This window comes from Protopterus annectens, chromosome 2.part1 (genome assembly GCF_019279795.1).
Source record: "Protopterus annectens isolate FY-2018-M chromosome 2.part1, PAN1.0, whole genome shotgun sequence".
Classification (NCBI taxonomy): Eukaryota; Metazoa; Chordata; order Ceratodontiformes; family Protopteridae; genus Protopterus; species Protopterus annectens.
In genome coordinates, this window is record NC_056729.1 from 1161696849 (window position 1) to 1161721020 (window position 24172).

Here is a 24172-nt window from a genome sequence, read left to right on the forward strand (position 1 = left end):
TATGGTTAGTTGTTTGTCAGGTGCCAGAATCCACCATATCACACACACACTCAAGTCTCTCAACAACAGCTACTGTTATGACTCTGTTATAGTCCACGTTGGCATGAATGACTTGAGAAGTACCTCCCTGGACTATATGAAGAGAGACATGATTGAGCCTGCTGAATATGTGTCCCAGGTAGGTATGTTCCTAGCCTTAAGCAGCATTCTACTGTCACCCAGAACAATGCCTCAATACAAACAGAAAATGATTGAATTTAACAATTGGCTTAGTTTCTGGTGTCATTCCAGGGGGATTCAGTACCTGACAGCCTGGGAAGATATGATCAACGGACCACGATGCTTTGCTAGAGATTGGCTGCATCTGTCTTACTTGGGCTTCAGGCTTCTGGCAAAGGCCCTTGCTTCCCACATAGTGTCTGTTTTAGGAAAAGTCATGAGGTTGATACTACCAACATAAAAATGTAAGCATAACACAAATTAAAGGTCATGCTGCTAAATGCTAGGAATCTAAACATGAAACTGCACTCATTGCAAGCATTCTTAACCATAGCAGATGCTGACATTTATGCAGTCACAGAAACCTGGTTCAAAGCTGCAGAGAGCATCCTAGCCTTACCTAGTTATCATACATTCAGACCCCAACTGTGGGCAGCAAAGGCAAAGGAGGTAGAGTTTCAATATATTTTAAACACACAGACACCTCCAGGCTGGTAAAACAGTGTGACACACAGGAGACACTACAAGTGAAGTTAACCATTGACAAGACCCCTATTCAAATCATTGCTAGCTACAGGCCCCCAAATTTGACTCAAGATGGCCACTCCACCCATCCGGACCTCTTCAAATCTATCAAAATTCAACCCTTTATCCTGATCCTGGGTGACTTTAACTACCCAAACATAGATTGGAAAAACTACTCATGCCAGAACATAAATGCCCAGAGATTCCTCGATTTTATCAATGCAAATGCCTTGGAAGAGGTAGTCAATACCCCCACAAGAGGTGATAATATCTTGGACTTGGTATTAACCAACATGAGTAACCACTGCAGCACCCCTACAGTATCATCCTCCATGGTAAGATCCAACCATAAAGCAGTTGCTGTCAAAGTCATCATCTCCCCTGACACTCTCTAGTTAGACTCCGACAAAAAAACTTCTCTAAAACTGATTACAACCTCCTGAGGGATGGTATAAACAGTTTCACAGCCCCCTCCCCCTCTGTAGGAACTGGCACCAATGTCCAAATCTACACCAAAGTACTATGTGAGCACTTGTATAGATGTATGGAATCAGGAATACCTGACAGGACAAAATTATCCTCCACAAGGAAGAGTAAACCTTTTTGGTGAACATCTGCAATAAATCATCTGTATAATAAAAGGAAAGAATTGCTGTCCAGGACCAAGAAGGAGCAGGTGCCCAGTTGGAAGCAATTTCTCCTTAGCCTGAACAAGCAAATAAGAACACTAGTGAAATCCTCTAAAGCCAACACCGAGTTCAAATTGGCCACATCTACTAGAGACCATCATAAAGCTTTCTTCACATAAGTCTGCAGTCTCAAAGGAAGCACCCAGATCTGTTCAGAACTGGTGGTCAAGAGCACCACATACACAAATGCTGTATGTATAGCCAACCTACTGGCTGACAGATTCAGTGAAAACTTCACCCCTCTGTCCCCCTCATCAGTAAATCAGGACATCCCCAGTACCTGCCCCTTACCCCTTATCTGTAGGGAACAGGTTGTCACTACCCTCTCAAAGGCAAAAAATAGAGCCTCCATGGGACTAGATAACATACCAGGCTACATCCTACATGAACTCAGCATGAACTTGCAGCACCATTAGGCACCCTATTCAATCAAAGTCTGAATACCAGCATTGTCCCAGCTGAGTGAAGGACAGCCACTGTCATCCCTTTACACAAAGGTGGAGCATCGACCGATCTGGAAAATTATAGACCCATCAGCCTGCCTAGCTGATCTGCAAGGCCATGGAATGGGTTATCATGGACTTCATTAAAAGGGACATTGGCAACCTCCAAACACTCAACCCCACACCATTTGGCTTTGCCAAGACTGGTCATGTCTGTTAAATCTGGTTGACTTATTTGAGACAGTCACCAAAGTCATGGATGAGGGGAAGATGGTGCACACCACCTACCTTTACCCGTGTGACCTCAACCTGGTCTGTGACATCAATAGGACTTGTTGGCGGGACAGACTTGTGTCCCAGAGACTCCTTCTTCTGTGGAATAGACTCCCTCTCCACATCAAGCAGAGTACCTCATTATCCCTTTTTAAGCACAACCTGGATAACTGGATGGGAAACAGAAAATACATGCCTGGGATTCCATCTGTGTCCCTGCTGGACAGGGGCTTTGTGTGCTGACATGTCTAAACATGAGCTAAACTCTTGTCTAGGCTTATAAGGGCCTTAGGGCCAATGGCCTAATAACTTCCTATGATCCTATGATCCTATGTTCCCAACTGAACTGAAGAGGAGAGGACCCAGTTGTTGACAATGTATGCTGGATTGAAGTACAGTGCAGGTTCATCACTGCTATGATGACTTGCATCTGAAAGATGCAGCTGAGCTTCGAAGGAGGGTTGACGAGGTGCAGAGGCAGCCTCTAGAGCCCTACAGTAAGTACCAATATGCTACATATTCCTCAGTATTCCTACAGATTTTACAGATATTTATTTGACCCATATATACCATCTACATTTTATTATAAACAGATTTTGGCTGCTGTGTGAATCAGCTCATGGTGATAATTCAGTGGACTTTATACACACTGTCCTCCTGACTATGGGTTTGATGCCCTTCTTGCTATTTTATTTAATAATTAATTAGTAACTGTAACTATGTCCTCTGAAGTTGTACATATATTTCATAACATTTAAATACATAATTTCGCATAGCCACTGTCCTCATACATCACTGATACCTACCCTAGTCTGTGGACGACTGTGCATTTCATAGTTTTCTGTTATAGTCTGACTATTTGACCCGTATGTATATCATGGTTTACTATTGAATTAACAAAACTGCATCAGTCAACCAGTCACAATGTTGACCAAAAATGCTGAATCAATACCGTCAAAAAGGCAGCCAAGTCAAAACTGAATACATTGATACCCATAGTTCAATGTATTCAACATAGCAGGAGGTGACGTCAGTCACCCATACTATGCAGTTTAACATACCGTGATATTCCACAGTCAATGGTACGTGAATTTTACTATTTTGCAGTGGGCAAGCCCGCCTATGCCCCCCACACTCTCTGCAAATTGTATATACCAACTCTGAGATTGCACTACAGTGAGGAAATCCCTGTTTCTCACTGTACGGCGATCTCCATTCACAATGCTGAACTCAGATAATCGACCTACACTACCCATTCACTGTAGTGTAGTCGATGTTTTCTGGTTCGCCATTCTGCCCATTGGAAAAGTGCCTTTCAACCACATGCTGGTCAAGCACAGGCACTTTGCCAATTCAATAGTAAACCGTATATCATATATATGTTGCTATAACCATGTTTTAGCTATTGTGCAAATTAGTGTGTGTGATAATTCAGTGGATTTTGTTATTTCTGCCCTCTTGACAGTGGGTTTGATTCCCATGTTGTTATTGTATTGAATAATTAAATAATAACCATAACTATGTCCTTTGGAGATGTACATACGTTTTACTACATCTAACTGCATAATTTCACATAGGCACTATCCTTATGCATCACTGATGCCTATAGAGCCTAAGACGCAGATGACTGTGCATTTTGTAGTTTTCCTTTATAGTCTTACTGTATCACCTATTGGGCCATTACAAAGGAAAGACATACAAGTATATAACTTGCTTATATCATTCTTCCTAGACAAGTACACAGACACGTTTAATTAACGTACAAGTTAATGCCTGTAACATTGGTTAAACATATTTGGTTAGATATGTGTTGATAGCTTTTATGTCCACACTATGAGAAGTGGGTTCAAAACCACATAGGGAAACATGTTAACTTGGTCGACTTCACCCATAACATTTTTTTTAAATTATAGTACAATAGTTTATATTACATATAATGTTATGAATGGTAATATGAATGGTAATGATTCACTGATCTGTTTTATCTAGGAATACCATTGTTATTCTTAATGGCTTAACAACATCAATTGTTGAACAACAATGTATAAAAAACAGTGCCTGTTTATTTATGAGTCACATTTGCTGAGTGTTAGGTCAGCTTGTAAGGACGCAGACCAGCATGTCTATGTTTTGTGTGCTTTGTGTTCAAGTCTTAAAAAAGGGGACACATATATGTTAAACTGTTATACTGATGTCATATACTCACAGCATTCTTTTAGCAAAGCATTTTACAATTATTAATATTAATTCACAATTTGAGAGTTATTGTGAATAACTTAGTTATTTGGCAAATTACTGTTGATATATCCATAATCCATAACATTCCATTAACATCAGCTATTTAACAGCGGTGCCAGTACTTCATGATAAATCCTGTTATATGCTGAGGAATTTATTAGGCTAATATTGCATTCTGTTTACAGTACTGTGAAGCACTGCTTTGTCATGAAATATTGAAGTCAATTATACAACAGACTCAAAATGTAATTTTGAGGGATTGTGATGGGCCACTAACCATTACAATTAAGAGCAGGGAAGATGAATGTCTTTAACTAGTGATGTGCAATTTCAAGAAATAATGGTCCTCACACATACCTTTCTTTTTCCATAATGTACAGCAACATGTATGGTTCTGTTCACACAAGCTGGATGTTACAAGACACTGTCACCTTGTATGAGGAATGGATTATCTCAATTACTGTTAATTTCTCTAAACACAGTGCTGGCATGAATGTAATTTGAAAACAGTTTTGCTAATGAGCAGCACATAGTCATGGTTTGCAATCCTAAACCAAGATCATTCTTAGTATACAATCCCCATCAGGATTAACTGTTTTCTTTGCCTGGAAAAATTGCTTTTACAGTTAAGATGTATTAGGTAGGCAGATTGGTCTCAAGTTTAGAGTGTGGATATAGGTTGTGCTTGCACGTTTGAATCTCATGTCCTTTAATCTGTGCTCAAAGATGTCAACACCTAAATGTTACAATGTCAACTGAGTATTGTGCTATACTAAGGTTCTTCAGAATAGCAGTCTACAACGTGGGTTGTGAAATGTTTACCCTTGTTATTTAATTAATATTTTTACATATTTTCTTTTTTATTTCAGATGACAAAGACTGCAGTTGAAACAAAGTGATGTGACTTGAGTGGATGCATAGGCTTGAAGAGCAGCAGAGGGAGAGAGGTATGTTGAATATTTTACATATATTATGAACTGAGATGCATATTCCACTGTTTTCAGGCCTATAATTTTCAAAAATGCATATTTATTGATTAGAATGCATCAGTAAGGTAATTGAAATCAGTAAACAGTAACTGTCATTACAATTTCTATAAAACTTACAGTGTTGATGAATTTTGTATTTTTGAACCATTTTGACTGCATACATTTTTTAGAAATACATTCACAACATAAAGAACAGTTTGTTGTGTGTATCTGACACACACGTTATAAAACAAATGCTTTGCATACAAGTGTAAGTGCTGTGTCTATTGCTTATGATGTATGGTTTGATGCACCTGTATGTCTGGCTGTGTTTTCTGTTTGATTTGTTGTACATAATTTGCTTCTTATCAGAGTAAATCAGAATCTGCGGTAACAGTGTTAGTACAGCTTTTTGCAGACTATGTAGCATGGCCTTCAGTTCAACTTTGGTATTGCAAAAAACAACCAGCAAAGGTCCAGAGGTAAAAGATACCAAAAAACAACACGAATTCTCCACCAAACAAATTTAATGTGGCTTAGCGCCTCGGCAACATCAGCCTTCTTTGAGCACACAAAAAGTAATAAATAAACACTCCCTTTTATACCAACCATAATTGAATAATCACAATTAATTACTTAATTAATACATCAATTTAAAAAAAGGCTTTTTTGTTTAAAGCAGCATGACTTACAAAAACAATAAATATATAACATAAAAAAACTAAAATATGTTACAATAAACATCTCCAGTTGACTTCTTTATTAAGACCACTAGGTGATAATGTATTGTATTTCAATATATAAATAGTTTCCTTAAATAATAAAATATTTTTCAACAATCTATCATCTCCTTTTCTGACAAAAACTTTTTCTAAAATAGTACACCAAAAAATTCACATTACTATTATGTTGTTCCAAAAAATGTAAAGCTACTGGGCTTTCTACCGCTCCCCTTTTGATGTCACGAACATGCTCCTGCATTCTAATTTAAAATTTTCTTTTTGTTTCTCCCACATAACAGAGGTTACAGGGGCACCTAAGGCAATAAATAACTCCTGTAGTATGACATGTAAATTGATTATTTGGTATAAACCTAATTCCATTTATTTTATCAAAATATAATTTGACATATAAACATATATTACAGGAACCACAAGGAGTAGTACCATAAGTGCATAATGGATAGCTTAATTGATCCTTAGGATGAACATAATAAGCTTTAATTAATTTATCTGCTAAGTTCTGTCCCCTTCTGTATGCAACCTTTGGAACAATAGGAATAAATTTACACATAAATTCATCTTGTGACAAAAATTTCCAATAGTACTTGATATAGTCCCAAATGTTTTCACTTAATAAATTAAAAGTAGTCACAAAATAAATATCTTGTTTTTCTTTATTACAATTTTGTGAATATCTATTAATTCTTATATCTGAAAAAACAATCTCCTTACCAACTTTATTAACTGGAGAAAAATTCTCAGTATTATTGGTAATAACTCTTAATAATTTATTAATAGATTCTTTAATCAATTCCATACTGTAACCTCTTTGTAAAAACATCTTAATAGAGTCATAAATATTATTTTCTAAATCTACTTCACCACTACATAGTCTAGATAATCTAACTATCTCTCCATATGGCAATGACCTCAAAGTATGAGGAGGATGGCAACTCGTGCCATATAAGTATTGATTACCATCCACAAACTTACGATATACCGTAGTTGAAATTCGGTCATTGGTAACTCCTGTTAGAGAAATATCTAAATAATTTACTTTCTTACCATACTGTAGACCGTCAAATTGTATATTATACTTATTATTATTTAAATTAGAAATAAACTGATGTATAAATTCGAAACCTCCATTACAAAGAAAGATTAAATCATCTATGTAGCGAAAGTAAAACAAAACATTATGCTGAAAAAATATGTTGGTACAGATGTATTCTAACTCAAATGTAGCCATAAATAAATTGGCATACATAGGGGCAAATGATGCCCCCATTGCTGTCCCTTTCAACTGATGGTAGATAACCTCATTAAAACTAAAAAAGTTATTGGCAAGACAAAAATATGTCAAATCCATAATATAATGTGAAGTGGGATTATCTCCCAAAAAGTAACGCAATGCCTGTATACCATCTTTATGGCCAATATTGGTGTATAAACTAACAACATCCACACTAACCCAAAACATTTTTTCTGTCCATATAACATCTGAAATTTTGTCAATAAAATCAAAAGAATCTTTAACATACGACTCAAGTTTTTCTACAAAAGGTAACAGATAATTATGTGTAACAATACCCACATTGCGAGAAAAATAATTAGTAGCAGAAACAATAGGACGTCCCGGAGGATTCACTAAACTCTTATGGAGCTTTGGGAGACAATAAAAAGTAGCTAAATTACAATTATCAACACAGAATTTCTTGTCAAAATCATTTTTAGAGAAATAACCTAGTCGTACACCTCTTTCAATTAATACAGTATATGCCTTCATAGCATTTAAGTATGTATTTTGATCACTAATTTCATATGTCAAAGAATCACTCAAATGTTTCATACACATCTCAAAATATTGACTATGATGGAGTAACACTATTTTATTGCCTTTATCAGAAGGCTTAACAACTAGGCCATGTCTATTCATAAGTCTATTTAAAGCACACCATTCATTTTTTGTCATATTATAATTCCAGGAACTAGAGTTACAAGAATTCAAAAGTTCCTTAATAGAAAAATGAACCATTTCTGAATACTGTGTAACAGTTTGATTAGTATACGGTGGTAAAAATTTACTATGAAATTCAATGTCATCAGTATTAAGCATAGAATAAGCATTGGAATACATGGAGACTTCAGTTTCATCAGAAAAACATGAATAGAAACTATCCTCACTCTTATCACTACCTAAATCATTTATAAAACTCTTTCCATCTGTAAAAACATTGTCATGTGCAAAAAAACATTTCAAGTGTAATTTTCTAATGAACTTGAATATATCTTGTTTAAGTAAATAATGTCTTGGAATAACAGTGGGAACAAATTTTAAACCTAATTGAAGAACTGCTACTTCTTCACTAGATAATACACAGCCTGATAAATTAACAACATTAGAGATAGGCGAAAAAACAGTGTCCACAACATTAACTCCATCTACCTCGTTTAGATGCTTGTTTAAAGTGTCCTTCACGCGATGGAGAACCGGAGCCAGTACCCTTTTTCTTGTAGCCTCTCTTGATGTTATTTCCATCGTTCCGAAAACGTTGTTGATGTGCTACAGGGTCCTGAGCCCCAGGTAAAGGAGGAAAATCATGGGTTTCACCTTCAGAATCCGTAGTTTGACACAGACCCTCAGAAGAAGCAAACGAAACAGATAACTGTTTTTTATTAGTTCTCACCGTTTGCCCCGAACGGAAATTTGTTTCTTTTTCCACAAGAAGGCCCGCCCACTATCATAATCACGTATATCTCTTTTAATTTTGGTAGATTTATATTGGACCTGTTCATTTTCATATTTATTAAGCTTTTCATTTATATTAAAGTAAATGTCATTAACTTTTGAATCACCTATCTCATGTAACAATTTAGAATGCATATTATATAACTGCCCCTGTAATCTTTGCAATAACAATTGTTCCCTTTCAATCAGTATGTTAACCCATTCCATTGCACAATTATGTGCTGCCGCTAACCAGCGGTCTTTGAATGCCAGGTCAACATTGTCGGAAGAATCAAAAGGAGTCGCTGGGCTTTTAAATGCCCTTAACCCTCGTGGAGCAATATCAAGTTCAACATATCTATTAAGTCCAAGTAAATTAAAGTGACAGCGCGTTTCTCTGAAAATCAATCTTTCAAAATCATATACGCTATCCTGAATTTCTTGAGGAAGTGTATCAGCAGTACGCCCACCAAGAGTCCCAAATGGGTTATGAAATTTCTGTTTCCTTTCTTGTATAAATTTAGAGATACATTCCAATGAAATAACTTCACTATTGGAAACAGCAGTAGGTAAGACTGATTTCATATTGGAAACAGCAATAGGCAAAACTGTTTTCATACCACCCAAAGCGTCCGTAACTGATGAAGGAGCTTGTACAACAATAGAAGCATTAGATCGACCAGGGACATCAAGAGCTGCAGTCGTCACAGGTAAAGAAGAGCCAGATATCAAAAAATTATCCATAGTCTTTTGTGAAGTCATACCCGATGCAGCTAGGATTCCCATGCCGCCAGGAACCGGAGGGGTAACAAAAACCATTCACAGAAGGAACAGAATTTTCCTGAAAAACTCTGGGAGTATTCAAAAGAGAATTCGAATCCATGAATCCAAAAAACAACCAGCAAATGTCCAGAGGTAAAAGATACCAAAAAACAACACAAATTCTCCACCAAACAAATTTAATGTGGCTTAGCGCCTCGGCAACATCAGCCTTCTTTGAGCACACAAAAAGTAATAAATAAACACTCCCTTTTATACCAACCATAATTGAATAATCACAATTAATTACTTAATTAATACATCAATTTTAAAAAAGGCTTTTTTGTTTAAAGCAGCATGACTTACAAAAACAATAAATATATAACATAAAAAAACTAAAATATGTTACAATAAACATCTCCAGTTGACTTCTTTATTAAGACCACTAGGTGATAATGTATTGTATTTCAATATATAAATAGTTTCCTTAAATAATAAAATATTTTTCAACAATCTATCATCTCCTTTTCTGACAAAAACTTTTTCTAAAATAGTACACTCCAAAAAATTCACATTACTATTATGTTGGTATTGTACCTGCATCACACAGCATGTGTGTGGTAACAAAAACACTCCTATAGCCTAGGTTGACACTTGAGCAGATACCCATTTAATAGCAGCAGCTCATAATGAGCACACCCTGCACAGCAACTTTGGTATTCTTTCTGTCTGCAAACACTTTTTTTGTTTTAAACAAACACTGTTATAGCCTAGGTTGACTGACACTTGAACAGGTACCTAATTCTTAGTGGCAGGTCATAATCAGTAATCAGGTTCCAAAATATTTGTTTTGTAAGCCTTCTGATTCCTGATCTGAAGAGAATGCATACTGTTGTGCACATACAATACTTCTATTAACATACATATTACATTCTGATTTGTGTACAGTGGTTTTTGACTGAACAAATCACATTGTTTTTAGTGTTGTTCTCATAAAATTGATGTGCGTTTATCCAAATAGCATGCTGCCTGTCTCAGATGGTTGTCATATGTTGTGCCTGTTGTCCACAATAGTCTCCGATATCTTTCTCATCATTTATATAATGGCATGTTGTGTTCACTCATATGCATCATTGAATGCAGACAGGAAAATATGTTTGTTGACCATTTATATATTTTTACATTGCTAAATAATGTGTGTGTGTATTTGTGTTTCTAAGCATATAGAATTGACAAGGAAAGAATGCTTTTGTCTTTTTATGAGTATGACATATCAGGCCATGGGTAACTCTGTCCATAATGGCTGTATCTCAGTCCCTGTGTAAATTGTCATCATAACAATATTGTGTTGTGCTCTGATTTTCATGGGATTGTTCTGCATGATAGACATTGTTTTTTTCTGTTGTGTTTTGCAGTTACTCTTTACAGAGCATAGTACCAGATGACATTCACCAATCCAAAGATGACAGTGTGCACACACAAGGCCGCTGCCCAAATTATCAGAAGAAGATGGTGTTGATGACAATGATGAGGAGGATCCTTGACCTCCCCATGCTTGAGCTATTATGCCTGCACCCCAGAGAAGATGTCCCCATGGCCATGAGAGAGACAATTTTTGAGAGGAAATCAGAGAGGTCATTTATAATGTACTCCGAACACATATGAGGGACATGATGGAGACCTTCTTCAATGAGATGGCACAGGCTATGTGGGATTCATTCAAAATCATAGCTCTTGAGATCATTCAGGAGTCTGATCCACATAAGCCTTGTCCTTCCAATCGGTAGGTATTGTCTGTGTGCTCTACTTGTGTTCTGCTGCCAAAATGGTGAGTGACATGTAATTGATTGGACTATATATGCACTTTTGTGCATGCATACCATGTATCTGTCATACTTATGTGTTATTACTGTGTGGCATTTACTGTGATTTCAATGTGTTCATGACATGCAGTTTTAATGTGTGCTTGATGCACATTAAGAAATTACACTGTCCACACACATTGAATTGTTCATGCATTGTGACAGTTAACGTGTTGGTACTATTACAACAGACAACCTGTACATGTTTGTCTTACTGGGTTGACTGTCAGACAACATATCTTATCCATGATCCAACACTAACAGTGTCATCTGCCTTGGATGTGTTTTTCCATATCAGGTATATGCAACATACAGACGTGTCATTCCACATGGTTTTGGATGACAGTTGTCATGATGTCTCACTCTCATGATGTGGTGTTATGTCATGGTTTGCTAATACAGGTGCCATCTCCGGTCAGATACAGGTATATCCTCTGTATGTGCAGTCCTGCTTATCTGACTGCATCAAAGAGCAAGGTATTGTTAATCTGTACACAATATTACAAATTACACAGTCTTTCACAGTACATTGCAACATGTTGGTGTATGTAGCATTCCCACACCCATGATGTAGTGACATTGGTGTATACCTTCTATAAATAGTTGTATAGTTAATGATTGTACATATGTGTGCACATAGTCAGATACATGCTGACACAGATATGTAGCTTTGACAAGTGAGCACTCAGTGATGTACTGTAAATGTGCTGTAATGATGCCCATATAGGTGTCTTCTGCTCGTAATGAGCAGCGTGGCTGATATACACATGTGTTTCTTTATTATGACATTTGCATGACAGTATATGTGTATGTGATTGAAATTTTTAATTTGCTTACCTATAAATGTTCTTGTGACATCACTGCACATTATTGTGTATATGTGTTTTATACATGTCTGGTTTTGTGGAAATCATCAGTCCATCTGTCCATTTGACATACATTTTCCATTTGTTTAAATGGATATCTGTGTGTCTTCTACAGCACCCTGTGCACTTTACACATGCATTTGCATTGTGCTACCTTGCAGTGTCTTGTTTTATCATGACATGGTCTGAGGTTGTCCACCTCACTACCACTTTAATATGTCCCTAGTGTTTATTGCAGGTATGTTTGCTTTTGCCGAAACTATTGTCCATTGCCAGTTATTAATTTGAGATGGTGAACATTTCCAAATGTAATGGCATTTTGCAATGTGAGACATGTGTATGCAAGTTACTGGCTAATGTTTGCAATATGTCCTTGTTCTCATTCTACTTGTGTGTTATCCACAGTATTTTCTTTTCACATCCATGTGTATAACCTGCTATAGTCAATATTTTTCCCCTTTAGATTTTTTAACGCTATTATTACATGTCATTGATGCATGTATGTGTATTGACCTTGATTTCATGTACATTCCATTTATGCCACTGACACACACATGCATACACTGCGGTGTCTGTTGTGTGCTGAGGTATTCTGAGTTTCTTGTCGTATATTTTATTAGTATATTAAAATGTTATCTGCAGGTTTTGCACTGAGATCAGTGTAATGTGCTGGATTCCATGAGTTTTATGGAATCTGGCCCTGAGCTTCACACATTTCGTCTTTAAGACTTGTGCCAGTCATCATCAACTTGCGCAATGTCATTAACACATTATAGAACAAATACTAGTTACACATATGTGCTGTTAAGAAATATATACACAGATTAGGTACTGAGTTGCCTCCACACTCCCCACCCAAAGGGAAAACATTTTGCAATAACATATTTCAAAAAGAATAATAGTTTCATTCCAGGATATAACTATTTTACTCAGTTTCCACTTTAACTGGGTACAGTTATTTTGTCATCCTATATTTGGATGCGGTGAAACCACTCTGTCCAAAACTATTAGTAGCCAAGCCAAACTAGTTTTCATACATTGCAATGAAAATTAGTTCAGGTTGAAGCCTTTATGTCACTGATACCTTTGTAGCCAAACAAAACAATATAGCAACTGCTTTATCAGAGTGAATGGAGACATTTTCACCTTTCATGACACTTATTGCAATGGACAGCCTCATAGATATATACATGCATATTGGGATGCTGTTCTGTGGCAGCCTGGCTGTGTAAACCTTGCACTTCTCAGTCTGTGGTCTAATCATATTTTTTTTCCTTAACAGCGACTATCAGCCCTCCTCAAGCTGTTAAAGGTCTACAGCAGGAAAGTGGGCTTCCGAGCTGCCACTGTTGCTAGCAGGGTTCATAGGTTCATAGGTAGGTACTAGGCTATCTGCCTGAAAGCATTTATAAGCCTAGCCAAAATGTGTTGGCTTTTGCAACCCCCTTAGATTAGTTCCCTGTGCCTCTGTCCAGCAGAGCCACTGAAGTGATCCCCAGGGTAAACTTTCTGTTTCCCATCCACTCATCAAGGTTTCTCTTGAAGAGCGTTAGCAAAGAGCTCAGCCTAATGTAGATTGTAATCTTGTTCCAAAGCATGGGAAGTCTCTGGGACAGGAATCTATCCCTCCAGCATGTCCTATTTATTGTTGTGGTGAGGTTTAGATCCCTAGAGCATGTGGCTCGAGGGGATATGATTTTCTTTAGGTGGAGCATGTCCATCAATTCTGGGTTGGACATGGCCTTGTATGTCAGGCAGAGATCACCTTTGAGTAGGTGATATGAAACCGAGTACAGCTGGAGTTTCTTCAGTTGAGCTGCATAGGGCATCTTCTTTGAGGCCAGTGATCCTATTGGTGAGGTACTTCTGAGGTCTTTCCAGCTGTTGCAGGTGTCTTGTAAGATACATCCCAAATGGGGCATTGTACTCTATGATGGGTCTGATGAGTGATGAGTAGAGGGGCACAATGACCTCTTTTGATCTGGATGCAAACCCTTTTGTGATTAGGTGGGCCACATAAAAGGATTTTCTAACCACTTTGGCAATGTGATTATCAAAGGAGAGATTACTATCTACTTGGGTCCCCAGATCCCTTATTACGTCTTCCGTATTTAGGAGACTACCACCTATGTGGTAGCTTGTGGGTACTTTGTTTTTTCCAAAGGGGATGACTATGCAGTTTTTGGCATTTAGCTTGAAGCCATGATTTTGACACCAGGTATCCATCTCAGTGAGACCCTTTTGGAGGATGTCTGTGTCAGCCAGAGAGTCAATTATAGCCCTTAGTTTGCAGTCGTCTGTGAACTTGGTCAGTCATAGTCCTCCTGTGCTTGCCTGTGCCTCTGAGAAGTATATGCTGAACATGAGGGGTCCTAGGACTGAGCCCTGGGGAATGCTACTTGTAATTGGTTTAGAGTTGGACCTAGCTCCTGCAACTCTCACCATGTGGGTTCTGTCCATGAGCCAGTTGGCAACCCATCTTGTGATGTAGGGGTTTATGTTCAGGCTGGTGAGCTTGTCTATAACACCAGAATGGGGAATGATGTCGAAGGCCTTTGTGAGGTCTAGGTAGGCTGTGTGTACCACCTTTCTCTTGTCTATAGCCATGGTAATTGTCTCAAAGAAGTCCACCAGGTTCAGGAGGCATGATCTGCCCTTAACAAAGCTGAACTGGGTAGGGTGCATTGTTTGGAAGTTCCCAATGTCTCTGTTAATGAGTTCCACGATGATGCACTCCATAGCCTTGCAGACCAAGCTAGTCAGGCCTATAGGGCGATAGTTCCTGGGGTCTGTTGTGGCTCCACCTTTGTGGAACGGAATAACCATTGTTGTGCGCCACTCTATTGGTACATAGCCTGTGGAGAGGCTGAGTTTGAACAGTGTGTTTAGGTGAAGGGTTAGTTCATCTTTGAGCTCATGTAGGATGCAGCCTGGTTTGTTTATTAACTTCAGGTTTAGCCCTAAATTTTCTCTGAGCATGTCTGCAAACATCAGTGATGATGGACAATCACTGTAGTTGTATGCATCAATGCCTCTGCATGTGACAGAATCAGATAGTCCTGTCCCTACAAAATTAATACTTCTGTGTAATCCTCAGTCTGCAGTGGGTTTATAGGTTCATAACTTCATAGGTTGGTACTAGGTTATTGGCCCTAGGGCCTATACAAGCCTAGCCATGACAATTCCCTGGCAATTTCTTCCTACACTATTTACTTCCCTGGACCCCTGTCTAGCAGGGCGACTGAAGTGATCCCCGGGGTGAATTTCCTTTCTCCCATCCATTTGATTATTTGACATAGACCAGATCTTCTGTTTTTTTTTTTTAAGTTAAGTACTTAAATATAATATGTAATGCATAATAAACCACATTCTAAATTTCATCCTAATTACATATATTTCAATGTAAATAATAAGTTGTAGTGTAATAAGCATACACCTTCGAAAAACAAGAACCTGTTTGTCAAGCTTTCCTCAGAGAACTAAATAGCATTTTTGCTATCTGCTTTTTTCATGACAAACAGCTTAATTCCCAGACCAGCTGGGGGTCCTAGGTTGTTAAATGCATGTTCTTCTAGTTAATAACACTGTAACACATTTCCCTACATGAAAAATCATAAGAAAGACCTCTTATGAGGCTATGAAATCCAAACAGAGAATGTATATGTCTGTTCCCTCTTTAAGCTTGTCTAATTGGTCATGAAAACAAACTAGATTCATTGTGCATGAATTCCTGTAAGTAGAGCTGTATTGTATTTCATTCTCCTTATGAAGTCATATTATTTCCTCCCTCATGAAAGATTCTTTTATTGTACAAAGAACAGCAATTAGGCATTGATTTATAGTTTGTCAGAACCCCCATATTTCTGTTTTTATAGTAACTTCCAGTATCTTCAGTTTTGAGTCAACTAGTATGTATTTGTGTGTGTGTGTGTGTGTGTGTGTGTGTGTGTGTGTGTGTGTGTGTGTGTGTGTGTGTGTGTGTGTGTGATATATGCATCAATCAACTAATTATCTTAGTTCTTGTTAGCTTACATGATACTTAAGAGCAAATTAAGCATTTTCAAATTCCTGTGGTTACATTTCCACATTTCTTATCATTCTCTTCCCACTGTTGATTCTCAGCATTTTGCATATTTGCCTTTCACCATGTTATTATTCGTCATTTCCTCATCAGTGTGTAAGAAAGTAATCCTTAGCATTTTATTTTCTCTTTCCAGAGTTACTTTTACTTGTTAGTTAGACAACTAACTAACAGCCCATTGACAGCATTCAGGACGGCTAAAACATGAAATAGTACCAAAAGGTGAAAATTGAGATCTGAAATGCAGTTCTCTCGCTTTTGAAACATGTTTTAAAAAACTATTGTATAATATCCCCTTTCAAATGTCAGTGTGACTCTATTACTGTTTTTGCACATTGGAGCCTTTCTCCCCAGGCCTCTGCTGAAAAGGAATCCTGTGCTCACTCAGACTTTCCCAGTAAACAAAAGTAATACATTCATCTATAAATTAATTAATATAGGATATAGCATAGCACCAGTTGTATAAGTCATGTATTATACCTTTTTACATGGCTGCAAAGTAGATAGATTAATATTAATTACATATACCATTTAATAATGGTTTGTATAGGGGGATGTATGACACTGCAAACAGTTTGCATAATGTAAGAAGTAAAGTTAAATAGTTTCATCCTCTTCACCGCAATCACACTTAAGGTGAATAACACAAACCATAAAATGGCATACTGATGAGGCAATTCACCATTATTTCATGGTCTTCATCTTCTGCCCCTAAGTTGCTTACTGACTACCAGAAGATGTGGGTTTAAAAGTCCCTCAGAAATTACAGTATGATATGAAAGCATGTTATGGGTGCTGCTGCATTTTAAGAGGAAGAGGGGGGACAAAAAAGAGAGTTATTTTTTGGCAGTTAAAAAAAATTCTAAATTCTTTGTATTTTAGTGTGTGTGTGTGTGTGTGTGTGTGTGTGTGTGTGTGTGTGTGTGCGCGCACATGTGTTTTGTGTAAAACTAAGAACAAGAGAAGAAGAAAAGGAAAGAAAGGAAATAAAATAAATGGCAGGGTATTCTAGCAGAGTCGCATACAGCTGTTCAGATTCTAACAATCAGCACAAATGCATTTTTATCTGATAAGATTGCTGTAGTCAAGGTTCTTTGTGTGAAGATATCATAAGCTTGAAGATAATTAGATTAAAAAATGATGTAAAACACTCCCTACTGCTCTGAACTCAGAAGGAAGCACTAACATGGGTCCCAAAGGAGGGGGAGTCTGGGAGTTCGGCAATCTGTGTTTTTGGTGATGCGAAATTGAGTTTTGGAGTCAGGATTGCCACTTATGGTACAGGTAGCATCGACCTTCTGATATATATATATATATATATATATATATATATATATATATATATATATATATATATATATATATATATATATATATATATATATATATATATATGGTTCCCTTCAGAATCTCAAAATTGTGAAATCTTGAAATTCATATGTTCAAGACCATATGATCGGGGTTTCAGAATTTCGAAATTCTGAATGGAGATTTGCATACAGTGCGGAATGGGAGATATCCCTTTTCTTCACTGTAGTGCGATCTCGGAGTTGGTATATTTAAGTAGCAGGGTTGTGGGGTGCAGGGGCTTGCCCCCTGCAGAAATGTTTAAATAGTTTTTTTTTATTTGGAATTTTGAGATTCTGAAGTGAATCCATATATATATATATATATATATATATATATATATATATATATACATATACACACACACACACACACACACACACACATATATATATATATATATATATATATATATATATATATATATATATACTTTTATATTTCAAAATCCTAAAACTTCAAACCTCTAAATCCTGATGTTCAGAAGTTTGAAGTTTTGGAATCTCAAAATTTATCAACATAGATCACTGTATAGTGCGGAATGGGAACTTTACCATTCTCCTCACTGTAGTGGGATCTTGGAGTTGGTATATTTAAGTAGCAGGGGGTGTGGGGGATGAAGCCCCCTGCAAAAGCATTATTTCTGAGGTTTTCTTTTTTTAGGTGTTTTATTTTTTATTTTTAATTTCGAGATTCCAAAACTTCAAACTTGTGAACGTCAGTATTTAGAGGTTCGAGGTTTTGGGATTTCGAAATTTAAAAGTAGCCCCATATACATACATACATACATATATATATATATATATATATATATATATATATATATATATATATATAAGGATTTGTCAATGCCAAACTTCCAAACTTTACTTGTAGTGAAAGGTTAAAGCGAATTGCATGAATATTGCTTAAAGATGCATGACAAATAAAATTAGGAAGTATGACACAGTGAAAGGGCAACAAAACTGATAGTAATCTTTGACTACTTTCTCACTGTATTGTAAGACATTTACATGGCAGTCACTTACCAAATTAAAAATCATAGTTTGTCAGACATATATCAACATTTCTGCATGAACAGCTCACTGCAATGAATTATGTAACTCCATATCAACTACATACTTATTTTCTTGGGATTGATAAAAATATAGGGCTTGTGTTCATAGACACCCTTCATATATTTTGAATGCTAAAGCTATGTCTCCTTAGTGAAATCTAATAAATGTTGAATATCAGTATTTCTTCATATTGATTTAAAGTGGCTCCATGAAGTTTTTGGATATATTTCAGTGAAATTTATGTGTACAATGCAGACCTCTCATTGTACCAAAAGCATTAAGGTTTTAAAGCAGACTGATAAATTTAAGACATGTTTGTAACACGGTAAGAATGTTTAGGTAAATATCCTATGTAAGTCACATTTTGGCGGTGTGTATGTATGATTACTTCTTTACTACTGCTCTCTGTATGACATTGTTTTATTTCTAGTGTTCACTAACAAATAATGCAGTGCATTAGGCAAAACTGCATGGAGAATAGCAGAGCCCAGGGAGCGAACGATTCATAGACTCAGGTACGGCTGTCATACAAGCAAGTGAATTTGTGCACTTAGCATAATATTTTAATGATGGTATGATGATATAGAATTGAACATGTTTATGTTACTGAAACCTATTGCAAATACAAATGAGAGGAAACAATATGGTTGAGTGATTCAGAAACATATGGAAATTGCTTGCTCTGTCACAGCAGCCAGCAAGCTTGTGTACTGAAATCTCCTGGTAAATAGGTTGTACTATGATACTAGATGTGGCAGCTGTCATAGCTGAGCAAATGTTAGAGATAGATTTCACAGCCAGTGCCAGCGACAGGGTATATTGTCACCCTCTCAGTAGATCATAGTATAACTGATGTGTGCTGTATCTTTAAAAAGTGTATCTAAGCTGTACATGCACATATAAATTCTCCTCGTGCAATCCCAAGTGCCATTTTGTAAGAGCAGCCATGGTAAGAGCATGCATGATCACGGTTGTTAGCTGTATAAAAGTTGGCTAAGTTAAAGTCAGTAATAATGTGTTTGTATATAATAAAGCTGCTTGAACAGAACCCATGAAGACTCTTCTATTGTACCCAGAATGGGAGAGTGACACTGTCCATGGCAGAAAGATTTGTCCACACACTAATGTACCATCATCTCTGTGACAGGGATACAGTTATCTTCAGAGACACCATATGAGAACTGAGAGATATGCTTGGTTTCACATGGCTTCTCATGAGGTTTGTGAAATATCAATTCCCCAGAGATTTTCACTGTAGAGACCTTCCAGTGACCATCAGGGAAAAGGGTGGGTGTAGCTAAGGCATCTGCATCATTTATACTACACCAGTTCATTGATGTGATGCTGCAGAATGTGGAGGGAAAATATGTGATTCCCAAGGAACATGGGACAGAAACAACACTATACAAGCATTTCACAAAGAGCTCTGTTCCTTTGAAGTTCTTGGGGCCCATAGACTGCACACATGTCATTATATAGGCTCCATCTGGATCACATGGACAATGCTACAACAACTGGAAGGGTTTCTATTCCATCAGCTGCTTGTTGGTGTGTATACTCCATCAAGACAGTTCCCATGTCCTGCATGCAGCATACACCTGACCTGTGCCAGTAATTTTGCAGGGTTACTTCTCACAAGGATATCTTATAGGTGATGCCAGATATGTCCTGGAGCTATGGCTCATGACACTGATATGAACCCGAGAGCACAGTTAAGATAACATATGACTCTGCACAGTTACAAAATATCATTAAGGTTGTGTACAGACTGATGAAGACCCACTTCTGCTGGTTAGATTCCTCTGATGGCATGTTGTGGTATGCTCTACAGACCTACAGGAAGATGCTCACTTTCTGTGAACTGCTTCACACAATGATTGTAAGGGGGTTGGGAGGGTGGCCTAATGGTTAAGGTGTTTGCCTTGCAAGCACAAGGTGTAGAGTTTATTGGCTAGGCTTAAAATGGCTCGCAAGGGCAGTTAGCTTAGTACTAACCTATTTTTTTTTAACTGCAGTTAACTGCAGTGGTGCAGCGGTTAACGTTGTTGCCTCACAGCGAGAGGTTCTCTGATTCAATTCTCGGCTGGGGTGCCTTCTGTGCGGAGTTTGCATGTTCTCCCTGCATTTGTGTGGGTTTCCTCTGGGTACTCCGGTTTTCTCCCACATTCTAAAGATATGTGATTGGAGCATTTCTCCCCGGGCCTCCACTGAAAATAGGCTCTGTGGAGCCTAGTCGGACTTTCCTGGTCAACAAATGTTAAAATAAAATAAATAAATAAACTAAAACCTTAGTGTTGTAGTGCTCTATGCAGACAGAGTATATACTGCAGCAACTGTCTGCTTCATTTATAGCAAGCATGTTGCTATAGTTTAAACAGAAGTTTTTTTTAACTAAAATATGAGTCATATAGTGCTCTGAGCAGGCTGGGTATAAACTGTAGCAAAGGTTTGCTACATTTGTAGCAAGCAGCTTGCTACAGTTTAAAAAGAAGAAATATTTTTTTTTAACTAAAGCATGAGCTTGTAGCACTCCATGCAGGCAGGGTATAAACGGTAGCAACTGTTTGCTACCTTTGTAACAAACAGTTTACTACAGTTTGAAAGAAGATCTTTTTTAATAAAATATATTAAGGGAGGATTGAGGGCAGGGTGCAGAAATGGGACCTGAATGGCTATAGCAAGTGGAAGGAGGTGAGGGGGCATGTCATGCATCAGACCACCTGGTTGGCGTGTCAATAGAAAGAACATTCATTTTTCTTTTTTTTTTAATGCTGTTCAATGGAAGAGCTGGCGTGGGGGGTGTAGATCTAACTGTAAAAAGCCAATCACCTATGATGTATCAATTGGTTTATTAGAGTGTAATGGATTTATTTTGTCTCTTCCCTTGAAGAGCTTAGGGGGGTGGGGCACTGGTCCATAGCACCAGCTCAGGGCACTGGTTGAACTAGTTACACTTCTGTGCAAATGTATAATAGATCTAACAGGATAGGGACTGTTGAGGGTCTATATGTGAGGAAGAAGTAATCTCTTAGTAGCCTGTATCGTACTGAGAAGAGGGACAAGGTAATGAGACAATCTGCATTTTTTTTTTTATTTAGGCCCTTGATTTTTTTTTAAATAAAAAGTTTTGTGGTTACTACAGTTATGACAACTGTTTGGACAGGTACGTACCAAGGGTCTATATTATAATCAAAAAAGCTGTCTTTCACGAATACATGTTCATCGACACATAAATGTTGAAGAACAAGAACAGCGAAGTACCAAAAAAGTGAAATGGAGAACGCCGATCGCATTCCCGGAAGTAACAGTGCCATACAGGTAAGGTAAACCTAACTGTACAAACCTTACCTAAAACACTTTTTCAAATGTTTTTGCAGGGGGGGCAAGCCCCTGCACCCCCCCCCTACTTATATATACTCCGAGACTGCACTACAGTGGGGGGAAAGGATTCATTTCCTCATCCCCACGATCACCCTGCTAGACAAGAAAATCTGTTCAGCATTCCCCATTTCGCTCTTTTGGTACTTCGCTGTCCTCATTCTTTGACGTATATGTGTCGATGAACATGTATTCACGAAAGACAGCTTTTGCAATTCTGATATAGACCCACGTATCAAATAAGGCATTATATTCCCTGATCAGCGTGATGAGAAATTAGTACAGTGGAATGATTATATCCCCGGAACTGGACACCATACCTTTAGATATAAACTGTGTGATGAAAAAGGACTTCCTTACAATATTGGATAGACGGTGATCAGAGAACAGTTCTTTTTTGACACAAGTGCCCAGAGCTCTCAATATGGTATTGGCTTTCAGAGTTGCATTGTCAATTTGATGGCTACAAGGGAAGTCATGCTTGCTGAAAGATACAATTATACATTTCTCAGCATTTAGTTTTAGTCCATGGTTTTGATGCTAGCTATTTCTTTGGGAAAGGCCCTGTGGGAGGATTTTGGTGTCCTGTGTGGAGTTTATGATGGCACCAAGTTTATGGTCTTCTGCAGACTTGGTAGGTCATAAACCATTAACATTTGCTTTGCCTCTGGGAAATAACTGCCAAAGAAGAGTGGTCCAAGGACTGAACCCTGTGGTGCACCCAGATCTGGATCCAGCAGCAGGTAACCTAGGCAGTTGCCTTGGGCCTGCTGACAGTGGGGGGGGTGATTGGGGGACTGCCACAATATCTATTACATCAAACAATTAAAAACATTTAATTTCTTTCTTTAAGGATGCACTCTGTGTCTATTTTCTTCTTTAAGGATTGTGCATGCATGTGTATGTCCTACTAGACACACACCTATTTAAACTTTAAAATTTGCACTTTCTTGCTTGGAGCTGTTTCCAGAGACTTGGAACCTATGCATTTTGGAAGGGCCAGATGACAGAGACTTCTAAACAATGTGTGTGTGTGTGTGTGTGTGTGTGTGTGTGTGTGTGTGTGTGTGTGTGTGTGTGTGTGTGTGTGTGTGTGTGTGTGTGTGTGTGTGTGTGTCTGAAATGCTCTACTTATGGATGGCAGGTTGGTTAACTATCTTGCTCAGGGATGGCAGATTGATTAAGTAACTTGCTAAGGCTCAAGCCCTGTACCTTGCTTAGAAAGAGACAGGAGCCGTAATCCTCTATACCAACTAGCGTCATTGGGAGTGTGGTTTATAGGAATGTAAGTGCCAGTGCATATTTAAGGAATGACAGTTTCACTGCATTTTCAAGGAATTTTTAGTTTCAAGGGAAGAGAAGTTAACTGGTGCTTATACTGTCTGTTTTCAATGTGCAACTTTTTTTTCTTAGGTGTTTGTGCTATACAATTTGAAAGCAGTTTTAGTAGCACAATATGTAGTATACTGGCCTCTGGGGCTGAAGTCTGTGGATTCTACTCCCATACCATATAGATGGACTGCTGATACTGTGCTGCACTTAAAGGGGGGGGGGGGGGGGGGCGAGGGTATGTTTAATTTCTGAAAGCGTCCTTCTTTGGATGAGATGCCTTATAACTATGAACATGTTTTTGGTTTGCCGGCCATTCTCTCTTGCAATGTTACCAGCTTAACAAGTTTTTTTTTTTAATGTAACCTAAGTAATTTATTCTTCAAAGGCAGCTGTCACTGAATTTACAGATGAAACACTAAATGTAAAGTTGTATGTCAGCAACAACCACTTCATTAGTTACAGATCTCTTTAATGTGGAATTATTCCAATGGATTTTACATCTGCAGAGATTGTGCATATTGACTAATACTGGTGGATTGTAATGACAGATGTTGAGTGGCCTTTTATGGTTGAAATGCTCTGAAATGTGTAGTTTTATCATTATTGGTTTATATATTTTGTTTCATTGCTGGGAAAATTCTCAAAACTATAAATTTAAAACACATTCTAACAAGTGGTAATGTA